Genomic DNA, 18,303 nt, shown 5'->3' with positions numbered 1-18,303 from the left:
AGAATTCCAAGAAAAATGGAATGTATTTTTGATTATATAGCTGAAAATTAGGATTGAATTGTTAAACTGGCAAATGATTAAGAGATAGAACGAGGCAATATGTGTTTCTAATAATGAAATGTTAAATATGAAGTAATGAAGAAAAGATAGAGTATAGATATAAAAAGAAGTGAAAATCTAGAGCAGGGGTATCAAACTCATTTGTTATGAGGGCTGAATCTGACATAAATGAGACCTTCTTGGGCCGGACCATGTGTGTCATAAAATGTAATGCCAGGTAGCGGAGATATAAACTTTATAAAGGATACAAACACAATTAAGGATTTTTAAAAACTTTAATAAAACATGCTTAAAACACTAGCACTCTTGCAATATTGTGTTTATTTAACAGTCTCTGATAACTGACACCTCTTGTTCTGAATTATTGCATCAAAATGTCTGTGCTGTAGCAATCATGAGAATGCTGTCCAGCTTTGTATCTGTAAGCTGCAAACCTACTTTTTATTTGTTGACATTCATTACAGAAATCTCATGCTCAGTGTTCTGAACCTAGGACCCAGAGGAAAACATGAAATGGCTGGGCATTGCGAGCTTTTGTACATAAATTGCTTTATGTGCTGATCAAGAACATAAGAAAGGCATCCTGACACAGACTGAGGGCTATGTGTTTGTCTACAAAACTATAGTCTTCCCCAGAGAAATAACTACAACTCTTATGAGGCAGTGCAAGAACAGAGAGACAGAAATGTATGGTGGTCAGTATCAGCCTACTATCTGGGAAGTCTCGGTTCAGAATCCCCAGTCTACAAAGGAAATGTGCTGGGTGAACTTAGTGTGGACACATACTCTCAGCCTAATTCACCTCACTGACTTGTTGTTATTACTCATCTAAATAGTTCACATTGCTTTCCTACTGAGAAAGACTGGATCAGGAGGGCTTGAATACAGTGAAAAAGAGGAGGGGGACCCAGTTGCACCCAGGGAAGCCCAGGCATAATGAACCCAACAAAACACACACTGTAGCCAGGCACACAAAAGCTCATACCTTGAATAAAACTTTGATGGTCTTAAAGATGCTTTGTATGTCTCCCGTGCAATTGAGGCAGCTGAGCAAAGCAAGACAGGAGGAAGGGGAGGACCCTCAGCCAATGGAGGAAAAGAAAGGCTTTCCTTCATCTCCTGTGCAATTGAGGCAGCCTGGCCAGGAAGCAAGCTCTGGCTCGTTCCCTTCCTTCCCCTCTCAAATCGCTCCAAGCAACTTCAAAAATATTATTGGACTTTAACTTGATATCTGGATTGAAACTCAATAGTACTAAATCGCACATCCTACCACTCAATCTAGATTGCAAGCTGACGGCCGAAATCAGAGCTAATCACTCATTTCCCTGGGCTACCAATTGTTTACAATATTTAGGTATTAAACTCCCTGCAGAATTCACAGATCTCTTTAAACTAAATCATCTCCAAACTGAGAAAGAAATATAAAAATATCTAGAGAAGTGGCATAAGATGAACTTAGTGTGGATAGACAGGCTAAACATAATTAAAGCCTTTGTACTGCCCAGATTTATCTTTCTCTTTAGAACTATACCTATATCAATTACTCAGGCACAAATCTGCAAATGGCAAATGATGTTACTGAAATTTTTGGGGGCATATAAACATCATAGGATCAAATGTAATACCCTATATAGAAAATCAGACAGAGGGGGTATTGGTTTCCCCAACCTACAACACTATTATAATGCCATGAATCTAACTCACACCATCAAATTGCTGCATGCTGACCCTACGTCGGACCAGAAGCAGTTAACTAACAACTATGTGACTCCCTTCGAAATACAAGAATGTATATGGCAAAAGCCATCATATAGGCCAAAGATGATTAAAACAAACCCAGTGATTACAACAATACTAACTACCTGGGACCGACTGAGTTCAAAACTTTTACCTCCAATATCAAGACATCAATCTTTCCTGAATCAGATGTGGTTTCTTCCAGGACTCCGTAATCCAGTTTTTATCAAATGGAAGGAGGCTAATATCACTACATTACAAGATCTTATACATAAACACAATCTTCTGTCAAAAACTGACCTGGAAGCTAAAATAAAACATGCCATACCATGGTTCCTATACTTTCAAATATCCAATTTATACACTCACCTCAATTTAGATCCAGTAATGAAACAATCTCCCACAGCACTAGAGGCAGTAATTAGAATAGCAAAGGTAACAGTGAAAGGGTTGGTTTCTAAAATATACACGATATTGAATGCATTAGATAACACCACTCAACTTTCCTACCAATCTCTATGGCACAAAGATTGTAATACACAGCTATCAGATGAAGCATGGCATGATATTTGGTCCTCCCCACCTTTTAAAACGAAGGTCACCACGATGAAACTTCAAGCGTTTAAGATACTAGCACATTGGTACCTCACCCCTAATAAACTGGCCCACATAACCAGAGGTCGATTCGGGGGGATCACAGGGGAACGCCGTTCCCCCGAGTGAGGTGCGGGGGCGGGGTACACGATGAAGCCCCGCCCCTTGCTTCCGGCCGCCCCGCTTCTGGCCCTCATTCAGCCAGGAGGAGGCAGGAGAAGAGGGAGGGTAAGTTGCTTCCTCCCCACCTCTCCCCACCCCTGCCTGCCTGGGGCCAGGGAGGGCCTTGGTGGGGCTTCCTTGCACTCCCGAAAGTTTGAGTCCAGTGACACCTTTAAGTTCTATTTGCAGTATAAACTTTCATGTGCAAGTACCCTTCCTCAGATGCAGTGGAACAGAACCTCCTCAGCCATTACTTATAGGGGTGGGATGGGGCTTTGCTACTGCTGCAGACGGGCTAACACAGTGACCGTCAGGATGTTTTAAGACAGGGCTTGCATTACCCCAAAGCTGGGAAAAGGGAGGGAGGGAGGGATTCCCAAATGCAACGAGAGGTCCAAGGGAGCCTGCAACCTGCTCCCATGATCTTAACTGAAGGTGGGTGCAAGGCTGCTATATTATTTATTAATTAAAATATTTACACCTCCCCTTTCCTCTTGGGCAGCAAAGTCAAAACTTTCTCTCTTCATTGCTGTGTTAGTCTGTTGCTGCAAAATAGGCCAAGAGTTCAAATAGCACCTTTAAGACTAACAAATAGCACCTTTAAGACTAACCTTTAAGACTAAGCCTGAGTGGTGGGTGTGGCCTTATGACACACTTCCGGTGATGTCAGGGGGTGTGGCATATGCTAATGAGTTATGCTAATGAGTTCCCCTAGCTCTTTTTCTATGAAACGACCCCTGCACATAACTAATGGGTACGACCCAAAATGTTGGAAGAAATGTGGCAATAGAGGTATCTATTTACACTGTTGGGTAACGTGCCCCAGCATATTACCTTTCTGGGAGATGATACTGAAACAGATAAAATCTTTCCACAACATAGATATTTTGCCTATCCCAGAACATTTGTTTTTGAACAGTTGGGTAGTTCATGGCTCTGCTCCTTCAGTGGTGGAACGGGTCTCCATACTGCTTTTTGCAGCAAAATCAGTCATTGCCTTCCACTGGAAAACGACAGTGACACCCACACTTTCACGGTGGCACAAAAAGCTGTGGGATTTATATATTATGGTGAAACTCTCGGATAACCTTGCAAGATTTGATAGAATTCCGGCTCCTTCCTCCTTTATTTCTACTTGGTTACCTAACTTAGAATATCTAAAGCAATTTGATGATACCCCCAAGGAGATTGATGCTCTACAATTGTGGTAAGAGACAGGATAACAATTGAATTAGATATAAACATTTATTGTTCTATCTCAAACAGATTTCATTCACCTTAAGATAAAAGGTTTAAATGGTTTGTTTAAATATTGTTTTTCTAATACAGAGATGCACAAAATAATTGTAATCTTATTTTGAAAAGGTCCTATTAACTTTGATAAGCTGGCATTGTACTTAAATATGTCTATATGCTCTCACATGTTAAATTTTTACATTGTTGTAATCTTGTATAAACTCAATAAAATTTATTGTGTATATATAAAACCCCCATAGTGTTTTGCCCAAATACCAGAACATCCCTGCATGATGTCCCCAACACGATGACGTCACTTTGGGTGTTGACATCGATGTCCCTACCCCCTTCGGAATGCCCCCCAAATCGCCCTGCTGGAGTGACAAAGGAACTGGCAACCCTAGGCAGACTGCACACGTCTAGGAAGAGGGTACTTGGTAAGAGTGGTCATAGTGGAGAAATAAAATCTTTTAGAATAACAGATAAAAGGCTATGCAGTAGAATTGTTAGGTTAAAAGGATACAGATGGGTAGCTGTGTTGGTCTGAAGTAGGTATGGGCACTATCTGAGTAAAATCCGGACTGAACTTTGCTCGTTTTGGAGCTTGGGAGGCGTGGTTCGAAAATCACATGTTCATTCCGGAAGCCTCTGAGCCTTTCACTGCGGTTTGGAGTGTCTCAGAAAAGAAATCTCACCCAGAAACTTCCATGCAAAAATACTGGTGGGGTGGTATTTTCCAGCTGTGGAAACACAAATAGGGACCCTCCCAATCTTGATAGGCAATATTGTTTGCCAATAAGAGACCTCTGTCTCTACTCGTCATGATGGGAGGGGAGATGTATGTATGCGTGCCAACCATCGTACTTAAAGGACTTTGTCAGTTGAAGAGGCTCTGAACTTTGGGGGGAGGGGTGTTATGTATTGAGCCTGAACTGTCCTTGCAAAAGGACTGAGCTTGGGATGCATAACAATAGATTGCTAGGATCCTAGAATGGACCAGTAGGGAGACAGGGATCCTAGAGTAAACCAGTTGGGAAACAATAGAGTGTAAATAGCCTATCATTGGGGGTAGGGTGTTTTTGGGTGTAACCCTTTTCAGACATAAATCCCTGGCTTCGGCCAGGGATTGCAGTCTTCTTTCTCTTCCTGAATCACTAATAAACTATGAGTTGCTCACTTCTCCCCGTCTGAACCCAGTATATTTCACATGCGCTGGAGGAGCGCAGATTTTCATTGTTCATTTGCATTGGAGGTTTGGGAGGAGAGGGCATCCTTGCAATCACAAAACAGCTTTGTTGGTGGACATGGGGGAGATTCATTGGATTAGTCAATCAGGAGCAAAAGGGTTGCCTCCCCTCGGTTCCCCTGTTGCAATTCTGTTCTTTTTCTTTGTGTGTATGTGTGTGTGGTTTTTTGCTGCAAAGGGTGGGCAAAAATCAGCCTTGAATTCAGGGACAGAGTAAAAAGAGAGACAGGATTGCCCACTGGAAACAATGGGAGAGGCTTGATGGACCACTGGAGATAATGGGAGCTAGGAGTGCCAAGTGGCTTGCATGGTCTCCGTTGAAATACATTACAACACAAAAAAAGTTGCAAAGAAAATGCGGAATGGATTTTGCATTAAGATCTCTGGGTCCAGATAGACTAATTTGGGACTGGAATGACAGTCCCCAGAGTGGAACGAGAGCCCCTGGGAACAGAATCTGTGCTCTATGACTGGAATCACAGGTTGTAGAGTGTGGGATGATAGCACCTGGGAGAAGCAGAAGTGTTCTGTGACTGGAATGACAGCTCCTGGGAGTAGCAGAAACTTTCTGGGACTGGCATGACAAGGCATACAGTGGAATGACCGCCCCTGAGAGTGACAGAAGACTTCTGGGACTGGAATGACAGCCTCCGTACTGAAATGACAGCTCCTGGGAGTTGCAGAAGTGTTCTGGGACTGGAATGACAGCCTCTGAAAGTAGCAGGGGCATTCTGGGACTGGAATGACAGGGCACAGGGTGGGATGACAGCTCCTGGGAGTGGCAGAAGTGCTATGGGACTGGAATGACAGCCCCTGGGAGTAGCAGGAGCTTTCTAGGACTGGAATGACAGGGCGCAGAGTGATTTGAGAATTTGAATTTTGGTATTGTTGGTATTGGAATTTGTATTTATAAATTGTGTATATGATATAGAATTCATTTTCATTGGATAGTTTGAGTTGTTTAATTTGTTTTTTTTTTTTAACACATAGTTGTTTTGCTGGTTACACCCCTAGTCTGAAGCAGCAGAACAAAGTTTGAGACCAGTGGCACCTTTAAGACCAACACATTTTTATTCTGGGTGTAACTTTTGTGTGCGTGCATCTGGTATCTGAAGAATTGTGCATGCACAGAAAAGCTTATACCCAGAATAAAACTTTGTTGGTCTTAAAGGTGCCGCTGGACTCAGATTGTGTTCTGTTAGAAGAGTCTCTGCTCTATAATGGCGACGAGTTTGCAATCCTCAGATTGGTTGCTAATTAACACTGCATATTTTGTCACCGGTACACTGTGGGAACAATCATAAGCAGTTGTGTTCAGAAATAAGTCCCATTTTATTTAACGAGGCTTACCCACCAGGAAGATGTTCTTAGGACTGGAAGTAACCTTAAGTTTTCTTTGACTGTGTTATGAGGGCAGCACTAACCGGCAATTTGAAATCTGCAGGGGGGGAGTGTAAATATCAATTAGTATGATAATGATGATTATAAACAATCCATTTAGAATTCAACACTTTTAAAAAAGAATGTCCTTAGGCAAAGAACTCCCACTTTCCAAGATCCTGGCTAAGTTAAAAAAAGAAAGAGAATTCATAAGAATCATGGGGAAATCTGCTTCAGGTACTTTGTTATGAGGAAACACTCTGTCTTGTGCAGAGTTACTCCAATCGGTGCTTGTGGATGTAAGAGTGCAGAAACTCTGCACAGGACTGTACAGAAAATATTTCTAAATAAGTATAAATATTCCGTAAACAAAATTCTTATGGACAGGTAGATATAGTTCTCCAGCTGTGTTCCTTGTAAGATTAAAGAGTCTAGCCTTGCAAAGTTACTACGTCAAAAGTAAGGACTGGCTATTAATAGAAGGATATTGATTTAGACCGGAAGTGATCATGTGCATTTGACAAGTCCCTCAAACAAGTCATTTCCAGATGATTTGAAAAGGTGACATTTTATTTTATGACCCTCCTTTATTAGGGTTGACTCCTGAATGGGCACATTTATGAAGCCAAGGACTGTACATAGTTTTCTAAGCTACTCCTTGTGGATGCATTTTTATAGTGGGCCTATTGTACCACAAAAGGACCAAGAAGGCCCTTCTACCACAGACGCATCATGCATTGGAGAAATGTTGCATTCATGTAATAGATGAGATATTCTTGAATAGACGGCTGGTCTAAGCGGATCAGCGGTCTTGGCCTAGCTAAGTCCTTTCTTCTGGACTTAGCTCTTTAATCTCCTGTATCTTTCTAGCAGGTACACCTGAGTAATGCAATCTCTTTAATTCTTTTGTTTAGCTGAAATTAGGCTTAAGACTAAATCTTAAAAAAACGGTTGATTGTTGTCAGGACAGGCACAATTTGTGTAGGAGTCCCACATGGCTCCTGCTGTATGATAATGCCGAATGTTGTCTCTGTGATATGTTATGACTGACAGCCGTGCTTGTACAACATATTTAACTGTGGACTCTAATTGGCTTGAGTGAAATGTGTCTGAGTGCATTACAAGGTCCAGCTGTGAAATTTATACCTTCAGCTGTGCTTTCAAGGTATAGCAGTTATCAAAGTAACCTTAATTGCTGCAGTATTGTTTGATATTCTCACATGATTGATGCTACACAAAAGAAAATTGAAGGGTATCATTTATTTTAATAAAATGGCATTGTTTCACTTCATTACAGTTGTCTAATGAGTGCAAATCTGTGGGGTTTTTTAAATATGAAGAGACCTCTGTTAGAATCTTTGAGTGATATTTGGCCTGTTTCCTGGCACCTTGTGACGTGTATTCTGCATAATTCCTTATTTTACAAGGGTACATTTTGTCTTTTGAAACATACATATGTAATAAAATTGACATATTGCGATCAAAACTTCTAAAATGGAAAAAAGTGATCGCCTGTCACTGTGAAATTTTGGACTGCCATTAATGTGTATGTCAGAAAGAAAGAGAAAAAGAAACTAAAAGAGAAGAAGTTAGCTGAAGCAGAAATGGAACTTAAGATACAAAAAGGAGCAAGTCTGACTTTTGTGTCCTGCTCTGGTCCACTTTTTCATTGATCAGAGGTGGCCGTTCCCATTCTGGAAAGCTTCTCTACTTGTCCAGTTATTAAAATTTATTATCCAATTATTTTATTGGAGGAGGGGCTGGCATAATCAGTAGCTACCATGAATACTCCCTTTCATATCCTTCACATTTTCCTCAGAAGAGCCTCCTTAACTGGCCATCTTAATTCTCTCATCTCCTGGGTGTGAGCAAGGCCATTGTGTTTGTTATGAAACAACCTTTGCCCTTTTGCACTGCTCTTCAACTTTATTGCACTTATGTTATGCCATTAATTATACAGCAAGGGTGTGCCACCTGTCTTCTCATTAGTTGACCTGCTGAGTTACCATCTTGATGGCCTTCACTGTATCTCTGAACTCTTGACAGGCTGCTTCTATTTAAGCAAGATTATTCTTATCCATCATAGAGGAATGTAGCTGTGTAACAGGGAGGAATTTCAGACAAACGATATAATCCGGAAGAGGAACGGTTCCCAAACGGTTTCTGGTCTGTCATTTCAGACAGAACCGTTTTAGAACCGGTTCCCTACCGGAATATATTTGTAATTTCAGACACAAACGCTTCTGTCCCGTTTAGGAAACGGGGCTGAAGCATTTAACCTGTCAACCGCTTCCAAGTAGTCTTCAGTTTCCTCTCCCGGTTCCGATGCGCTTTTCCCCCACCATTTTTCGCCCACGCGGGTGATCTCCGCTTTTGGGGGGGGAACGTTCGCTTTATAGCTTTATAGCGCTATAACGCAACAGCATTATATCAACCCCGTTGGAATGCCTGGAGTGTTTTGTTATAGTGCTATAGCACTCTAGCGCTCTAAAGCGAATGTTTTAAAAAAAGCACCGGAGATCGCCTGCACGGGCAAAAAATGGCGGAGGGAAAGCGGTGCAGTCTGAAATGGCAAACTGCTTCAGATCCAGCTCTTTACTGGAAGGGGAAAGCCATGTGTGAAATGGCAGCCCTATACCGGTTTACTCCATGACGGATCAAAAACGGCTTCAAAACGAATTAAAAAGGGTAATGTGAAATTCCTCAGGCTTACCTTACCTCACAATTCTTCAGGATAACCAAAGACTTCTTCAGGATCCAGGATCCTGATTTGAGGACTGAATTAACTCATGACATCACTCGAAATTTCTAAATGGCCTCTTCGAGCAGTTTCATGTAGATGTTGAAAAGTATCAGGACAAAACCATTCCCTGTGAACCCCCATATCATAAATTTCCTGGGCTTCAACTGTAGTCCCCCAGCACTACCTTTTGGAACCAACTGGCCAGATAAGTGTGGAACCTCTGGAACACAGTGGTTCTGACCATCAACTACCTGGTCAAGGGTATTCAATACCACTGAGAGCCCTGGGAGTATCAACATGGTTACACTTCCCCCCCCCCTCTCTCAGTATACATCATCTGGGGTTGGGGGTGGGGGGAGGCGTTTCTGTTCCAAGCCCAGACTTGAAGTCAAATTGAAACAATCTGCCTCAGCAGATAAATATGCCTGGAGGTACCCAGCCACCATCTCTGTAAGCATCTTGTACCCAAAGGAGATATTCAGTTCTTTTGTTTCCAGGGATGGCTTTTACAGGAGGGATTTTACAACTGCTTCCTTCATGGTGGTTAAGACTGCTCCCTCCTTTGAAGCACCTCTTCTGGACTGGACACATATAGTTAAGGCTCCTCCAGCTAGCTTTAGTCAGCCAGAAAGAGTAAGGGTCAAGCTCCAAGGATACTGGCTGAACTTTTCTAAGCAGTTTGTTCATTTCATTAATTGAAAGTTACCCGAGCAACTTTGATTAGAAGGTGACTGAATAGCACCCCAAGATTGAACTGTAGTTTCATTGAAATTAAGGGTGAATTTCTGAATATTTTTTTTCTTTATGGGGTCATAAAAAGTCACAATTCAATGTCATACTAGTGTTCAAGCTATTATAAAACAACAAGAAGGGGGACCCATGATACTCACGGGGGGAGCTCGACGCGGAGGAGGAGGAAGCAGCCGCAGGTAAGCCTTCTCCCCCCCAGCACCAACAGTGAGGCCCACGTGGCTCCCAGCCGTCGGGCCCACTAAGCCTTCTTCCCCACCCCCCGGCACCAATGGCAAGGCCCGTACAGCTCCCACTGGGCCCACCAAGCCTTCTTCCCTGCCCCCGGCAACAATGGCGAGGCCCACATGGCTCCCAGCTGTCGGGCCCGCCAAGCCTTCTCCCACCCCCCACCCCCAGTGGCAGCAGCGGCAGTTCTCAGAGCATTCTCTGTGCATGTGCAGGGAACACTCTTTTACTTTTGGGGGATTTAAGTATCCCCCCCTATAGTTTTTTTTTTATAGATTTCAGATTTTTCTGCACATCTGGGGATTGCTCCAAATGTGCAGGAAAATCTCTTTACCCCCTAGGTGCCCCCAATGTACGGATTTAGATCCTTGGCTATTAGTATATAGATAAGGATGCAGAGGATCAGGGCTGTAGCCACAGGGGCACTAGTAGGAACTCAGGCTCATTGGGAACCTTGAAGGGCCTGGCCAATTCCTTAATATAATTTATTTTAAAATAAAGTCTTGAATGCTTTCACTTAGTAAGATATAAAGAGATATATGCAGGCAGGATTCTACCTGTTAGAACTATTAAGCCTGCTCCTAAAAGGTAACCAACAGGCATGAAGTATAAAATTAAATTTTATTTAATTGATATTTAATATATTACATACCTTTAAACATGTTACGCTAACAGTATTTAGATTCTCATTATTTTTCATGAATTCTTTCTTCCTCCCTGTAATGCATAAAGAGGCTAGCTTGTTATCGAGTCTTTGTGTTTCTTGGTCAACAACAATATGAGGACTTTGAATCGGATGTTCAATGGGAGCTTTGTGTTTCCAAGACTCATGAGGGTTCATCACATTAAAAAGCCCTTGTGTTTGTTGGGGAACATCACACAGACTTTGTATCACACCTGTGATGGGAGTCTCCTGCTTAAAATTACCCCATGAGTTTTCTGTTGGCTATTGTGTGAAATTTACATGCAGCCATGTAAATATCACGATTTTGCAAAGAGAGCCCAAATGTTTGACTATAGGCCTAAAAGTCCTGTTTTTCTGTTAGTTGTTATAAATTCTATTTGTGTGAGAAGAAAATCTTCCTTTCATAATTCATTTTATGCCAAACTGCTGTGTTTGTATGTATGGACAGTTCTCATACAAGCCATGACAACCCTGTTTTCTCACAGAAGAATGTTTGATATGGCTCCTCCTCTACAGAATGTTAAATATTTTACTTCTGCACTAGGAGGTTATTTGTTTTTGTTCAAAGGGGTTAGTTATCAGTTATTATCATTTATTTTATAGAAGAGGAAACAGGGAAACTGCCCACTGTAAGCTTGAATGGATTTTTGTTGTTGTTGTTCAGTCGCACAGTCGAGTCTGACTCTTCATGACCCCATGGACCAGATCACGCCAGGCCTTCCTGTCTTCCGCCGTCCTCTGAAGTTTGCTCAATTTCATGTTCGTTGCATCTATGACACTGTCTAACCATCTCATCCTTTGCCGTCCTCGTCTTCTTTGACCTTCCAATTTTAGTTTCTTGCTAATGGAACAAAAAAAATTTCAAGCTGTGACAAAGCAGATTTTATATTTTTGTATGTTGCCCAGTAGGTGGCAGTAATTGTACAGATGTTGTCATTTAGTCTAGAAGGAAAAAAAGCCGTATGCCTTTCAGTTCCTGGATAGCTCGCCGTGATCGTATAGTGGTTAGTACTCTGCGTTGTGGCCGCAGCAACCTCGGTTCGAATCCGAGTCACGGCAGGAAAGAACTAATTTTGTTTTAACTTAAATTTCAGTTCTTTACAACAATGAGCTTCCAATATTTAAAATAGTTGACCCAAAACAAAACTGAATGTGCAAATAACAGGGGAATGTTACTTCAATAATGTTGATTAATCCCACTGCAGTAGTTTCTTCATTTTCTTCATTGTATGCCAAACTGCTGTGTTTGTATGCATGGACAATTCTCATACATATATACAATACAATTGTCATACGTACAGTTCCAGATTTTGATTATGCATTTGTTATTTATTTAGCATTTAAAACATACAGCTTTACTATGATATTAGTTTATGAATAAATCACTGCTTGCCTACATGGTGCTGATGCCCAAAAGTAGACCTCCTGCACTGGACAGAGTTTGGCAACGATATTAAATGAAAGGAGGTAACTTTACTTTTGCTTTTAAAGGAAAGATAAAATTGCCCCTCTTCTGCCATGACTCGGATTCGAACCGAGGTTGCTGCGGCCACAACGCAGAGTACTAACCACTATACGATCACGGCAAGCTACTGGAGAGGTTGTTGGGTACAGCTTGCTCAGTAATCTGCTTTAGCAGAGCTGTGGAAGTATTGCCACCTAGTGTCACTTATTGGTTGTGATGGTTTATGTGACCAGCTACATTTTTGTATTTAGAAACCTGTACACTCCTGTTTATTTTTGCTGCAACAGACAGATGTGGCTACTCCTCAGGGATTTTTTTGTCTTTTGTATGTTACTCTAGGGGGGGGGGACTAGCCTGATTGTCACTTTATTATCACCTTCATAATGACAGAAATGTTGGTTCCTAACATGGAATATACTGTACGAAACAGAAGCATGGTGATTTTATGTATTTTTTTTAAAAAAACCTGGTTAAGTTTCTCTTATTCTCAATTTTTTTTAATGGGGGGGTATATAACTAATTGACCTCCATATAGTCCTCATTTCTGAATGTACTAAAAACAAACAGTTGCACAGTTCTGTCTGTGTTGTCATCAGCATCCAAGAATTAAATGAAAAATATATGACATTTTCAGGGGGCACACTGGAAAACAGAGGTGCTTTTCAGCACTGATAAAGTTTATTGGCAAATAAACCCTGACTGTTCCCTGGAAGGCCAGATAATGAAACTGAAGCTCAAATACTTTGGCCACCAAATGAGAAGGGAGCACTCCCTGGAGAAGACCCTGATGCTGGGAAAGATTAAAGGTCAAAGAAGATGGGGACGGCAAAGGATGAGATGGTTAGACAGTGTCATAGATGCAACGAACATGAAATTGAGCAAACTGCAGAGGACAGCAGAAGACAGGAGGGCCTGGCGTGATCTGGCCCATAGGGTCGCGAAGAGTCGGACTCGACTGTGCGACTGAACAACAACAACAAAAAAGTTGAAGCTCAAAGTACTGTTTTAGCTCAGCTCTAGAAAATCTTGCTTAGGAAAGTGGCAAAGAGGAATAAATGAGAAAAAGAGGGTTTATATTGAAGTAGGGTGTGTAAGAAGAAAGCAACCAAAACAAAACACCCTTGTGTATAAAGTAAGTAACTGTCAAGTGGAGGAGGAGAGCATGGCATGGGAGGAGAATTCTATGTGGAGAGAATGCCAGAATTAGAAAGGGCCATGTGGGGGACCTCTTAATCCACTACCCCACTATTTTTTCTTTCCTTCCTCCTGGCAGCCCCCTTTCCTTACTTCTTCCCATCCCCCAGCCAACCTATTTTTATCTGCCCCTCATCTCAGCCATATTTATTGTTTATTTCATTTATACTCCACCTTTCTCCCCAGTGGGGGCCCAAAGAATCTAACATTGTTCTCCTGTCCTCCATTTTATCTTCACAACAACCCTGTGAGGTAGGTTAGGCTGAGAGTGTAGGCTGACCCAAGGTCACCCAGGTAGCTTCCATGACAGAGAGGGGATTTGAGTCTGAGTCTCCCAGTTACAAGTGTGAAATTCTAACCACCACACAAGTAGTGAGCAGCCAGACCTGATAGTGGTTGCTGCAAGTCCTGGTCCCTGAGTTCTCCCTCAAAGGCCAAAACAGGTCTGGAAAGGGCCTTGCCCAGTCCCCCTGCCTTTTATTGATAGATACTAAGGTCTTAAGACTGTCGATATTGTTGTGGTTGCCTAGCAGCCCCCACAATGGTCATCCAGTTCTTAAAGGTACAAGTGGTGCTTCACTTATTTTGCTCTTTCTACCACTCATGTTAGTTAGTTTAGATTTTAGATTTTTCTGTACACTTGGGTCTTTTCTCAGGTTTGTAGAAAGATTTATCTTGTCTATTTATGGTTCCCAGTCTCTTAAGCATCCGCACATAGAGCAGTGTTGAGAATTAGATATATCAATGGAAATATAAACTAGAAAAGAAAGAAAGTATGAAAAAATGTGAGGTAAAAAAGATGAAGAACTGGAAGAACCAGAGAGGAGCAGGCCAGGCCCCTTCCTAAGCCCAGTTTGTATAACTCCAGCTCCACTTGAGGGTTCCATAAACCGGTCTACACTGTTTAATTAATTATATTAAATAAAAATATATACAGCTTTTCACCTCATCAGTGGGACTCACTGCAAATGGCATTGAGTAAGAAAGATTACTCATAGAAATGTAGGGCTAAAGGAAAAAAAGAAGAAAGTAGCTAGGACCCACAAATGGCAGAATACGCGGGAAAAGGCAAAACTTGCTTTTTGCCCAGCAAACTAGATGTGAAGTACAGAGACAATGCAGTAGAATGGTTAGACTAGAACTTGGGGACCCAGGTTCAAATCCTCACTCTGAAATCCTCACACTCCTGTTGAATAAAATGGGACTTATTTCTGAATAAACTTGTTTAGGATTGCTCCCTTACCCATTAAGTTCACCGTGTTACTTTGTATCAATCAGTCTGTCTGCCTAATCTACCTCAAAGGGTTGGGGGGGGGGGAATATGTATGCAGCCTAAGCTCCTTGTCAAGAAAAAAAAATGTGGTAGATGCTGATTACCACTATTAGGTGCCTGAGAAAAGATTTTACATACACGTCTCTTAATAGATATATGTTTTGTAGCGTGGCAGTGAAACTTCTATTATTGAGCTGAAGGCTCAGAATACTCACTTGCCTGAGCATATTCAAATGCTTGTGATGAATGGATAAATTATTGGTTTGGCTGTAATGAAAAGGAGGGAAGTAAGGTTGCTGCTAGGTTTGGAGACTAGATTGTCACAGAGGAATTCTGCCAGTTTCAGGTTTCTACTATCTTGTGTAGGCCTCAATGAGAAAGAATTCAGTATGTCTTTCCTATAACATGGCAATCTCCATTTTAGTAATGTGTTTTGGAATGTGATTTTGAAATGGTTAATCTTGTCCTTCTTTCATTCGTTCAACCACATCTCCACTTCAGTGCAGAACCTTAATGAAAGCAGTAAGAACATCCCTTTTGTTTTCCCTTATTATTTTCTACTTTTCTTCAAACCCACCTGCACTAAAGCATGGAAGGATTTCTTTACCAGTATACCAGGAAGCCCGCTTTTGTCTATTAGTTGTACTTATACATCAACCTGAACAATGTTATTAATGGTAGAACTATTAATGGTATGGATGTATGTATCAAACCACACCCCCAACCCTTGCCTGGAAAATTCAGCTCTGGTCTAAGGCTGGTAGAAGCCAGATTACCCTAACCTGACGTTGTTTGAGCCTAGATTTTCTTTTGCAGTATCTTCATTTCCAAATAAAATATGCCATGTAGCCATGCTAAAATTATCCCCACAGAGCACCCCGACTGTATGTATTTGCCTTAAAAAATTATGAGTTCCCAATTTATAATAAAGGTGATATTCTTTTAACATATATCAGAGAGAGTTCTTCCTTACAACAATAACAGGAGTCAGTGATACACTATTGGTGGTCAAGAGCAACTTCCACTAGCTTTGGCTTTTCCTGGGCAGAAAAGATCTGGCCAGTATGGCCAATATGCTGATAGCACCTAGATTAGATTACTGCAGTGTGCTTTCTGTGGAGTTGCCCTTGAAGACTATCCAAAACCTACAATTGGTACAGAATTGTCCCTCCCCCACTATTGTTTTCTACCATCAGGTGATGGTATTTTTATTTCATTTGCCATTCCCTTATAACCCTCCTTCCTGATTTTTTAAAAATTGTTGTTTTATATATATCTAAAGGTGATTTTAATGTCTTTTCAAGTTTGTTGCCTTGAGAGCGCTAGTTGGCTGGAAAGGCAGCAAGTAAAGAAATCTCATTAGGCCAAGAGCCAGTAAGCTACAGGGGGGTGGAGGAAGCCTCCTTCCCCAGCCTTGAAGAAAGGATAAAAAGACTACTGTCAGATTACCAGTGAACAGCTCTTCAACCTGTTCTATCAAGGAAGCAATTGACCAGGAAACTGCATTTGCCCTGGAGTATTGTCACTGAGAATGACTTGGTCCCACCGGGGGCTTTTTTTCAGGGGGAACGTGCCAGAATGGAGTTCCATAACTTCTTCAACAAAATGCTTTTTAAAATGTTTAAAAGTTCATGTGTTTTAGTATACAGATTGAAAACTTCATTTCCCTCTTGAGAGTTCCACAACATTAAAAAAAAAAAAGGCCTGTTCCCACCAAGTCAGGAAACAAACCCTAATTCAGCATCAGAGCCTTTACCCTCCACCCTCTTCTAGGATCATGGGAATAGGATGGTACCAGGGTTCTATCAATGTAAGTGTCCCTTTTAAGATTTACAACTTTGATACAAGCATACAGATATGGGGGGTTGATTTCCTGAATATTCTCTAAATCAGGGGTGTCAAACATGCGGATCAGGCCCCCGGAGAGCTTCTATCAGGCCCACAGTGGAACTGGCTGTCTTCTTTTTCTTCTTCTGCTGCTGCTACTGCTACATCATCGTAGTTTTGCAGCTTACAGATACCCACCTGAACAGCATACTCAAGATTGCAACAGCACATCATTTTGATGCAATAATTCAGAGCAAGAGGTGTCAGTTATCAGACAATGTTAAATATACAAAATATTGCAAGAGTGCTGATGTTTTAAGCATGTTTTTATTTTAAGTAAAAAAAAAAAACCTTTTGTGTCTTTTATAAAGTTTATATCTCCGCTACCTGACATTACATTTTATGACACACATGGCCCGGTCCAACAAGGTCTTATTTATGTCACATCCGGCCCTCATAACCAATGAGTTCGACACCCCTGCTCTAAATTATTTCTTTGCAAGTGGGCCTAAGAGTTTGTAAATTTTCACTTGCAAGCCGCCTTTCTTTAGTCAAAAGTATAAATCCCCTTAATAAATTTATGTTGCCAACATTTATAAGCCTCTGGGAATCCACTGAAACTGATTTTACTTCCTTGTCTGAAATCCATTTCTGCTATTATTCATCCAAAATGCAAAAGCTCTTTTTTCTATTTTTTTATGGAGAATGCAACTGGGAACAGAGATTCTCTTTGAATGCCAGTTCTCTCTAACTCACTTTTTAGTTTGCTAGGTATAAAAATGCCAAAAAAAAAAAAGAGAGAGAGAGAAGCATGATTCGTTCATGACCTGGAAGCTGTATTTTTTATTTTTGAAAATTAATCCAGCTCAAAAATGGATTAGAGATGGCACATCTCTCAGTGACAGGCATGTAGGATCAAAGCAAACCATCATTCCACCTTGGCTGGAAATCCTGTTCTTTATACATAGATCTGATTCATACTCATGGATGGCTACAATCACAGCCATCTGTTTTAAATTAATAACACTAAATCATCTTGCATGTAAATCAATCATACCTTGAAGCACCAGAGGATAAGTGAATCAAGCAAACCAAGACTTTGTTGGGCAGTACACATAATATAGCGTCATCCATTTTTCTCACTGTATTGAAATAACATCTTAGCAGCTCAGGAGGTTTTTCATGTCCATGCTGTTCTAGTTTGGTGTAGTGGTTAGGAGCGCAGACTCTAATCTGGGAGAACTGGGTTTGATTCCCCAGTCCCCACTCTTCCATATGCAGCTGCTGGTGTGACCTTGGGTCAGCCATAAATTCTTTCAGAGCTGTTCTCTCAAGGACAGTTCTCAGGAGAGCTCTCTCAGCCCCACCTACCTCACAGGGTGTCTCTTGTGGGAAGGGGAAGGGAAAGGAGATTGTAAGCTGCTCTGAGACTCCTTCAGGTAGTGAAGGGCAGGGTATAAATCCAATCTCTTCTTCTAATAATAATAATACAGTCACAATTAGACTGCATGGTCAGTGGCTGGTAAGGAAGTAAATATAACATTTTAGACGGTGCCTGCTTTCAAGAAGAGGAGATACTGGGTGGACCTCAAGCTGTCTGACCAGACTCCTGTTGAGTCCAGGAAGGAAGACAAATGATATCCTTTATTTCTCAAGTTGAAGCTGTTGTATTCGAGACTCAAGGCAGCAGGTGAACTGTGATAACAGCTTTATTCAATGAAGT

General features: G+C 41.4%; 2 non-coding genes across 2 annotated transcripts; one reads left to right on the top strand and one right to left on the bottom strand.

Annotated features, from left to right (window-relative positions):
* Positions 1 to 11,808: 11,808 nt before the first annotated feature.
* Positions 11,809 to 11,880, top strand: TRNAH-GUG. Its single transcript has one exon. It is a non-coding gene; the product is annotated as a tRNA-His (tRNA).
* A 455-nt stretch (positions 11,881 to 12,335) lies between these two features.
* On the bottom strand, positions 12,336 to 12,407 carry TRNAH-GUG. The gene has a single exon. It is a non-coding gene; the product is annotated as a tRNA-His (tRNA).
* Between the last annotated feature and the right edge of the window lie 5,896 nt (positions 12,408 to 18,303).

The sequence above is a fragment of the Gekko japonicus genome, unplaced genomic scaffold (assembly GCF_001447785.1).
Source record: "Gekko japonicus isolate JY-2015 unplaced genomic scaffold, Gekko_japonicus_V1.1 scaffold191, whole genome shotgun sequence".
NCBI lineage: Eukaryota > Metazoa > Chordata > Lepidosauria > Squamata > Gekkonidae > Gekko > Gekko japonicus.
Note: the sequence above shows the minus strand (reverse complement) of the source record. Positions and strands in the feature narration are given on the sequence as shown.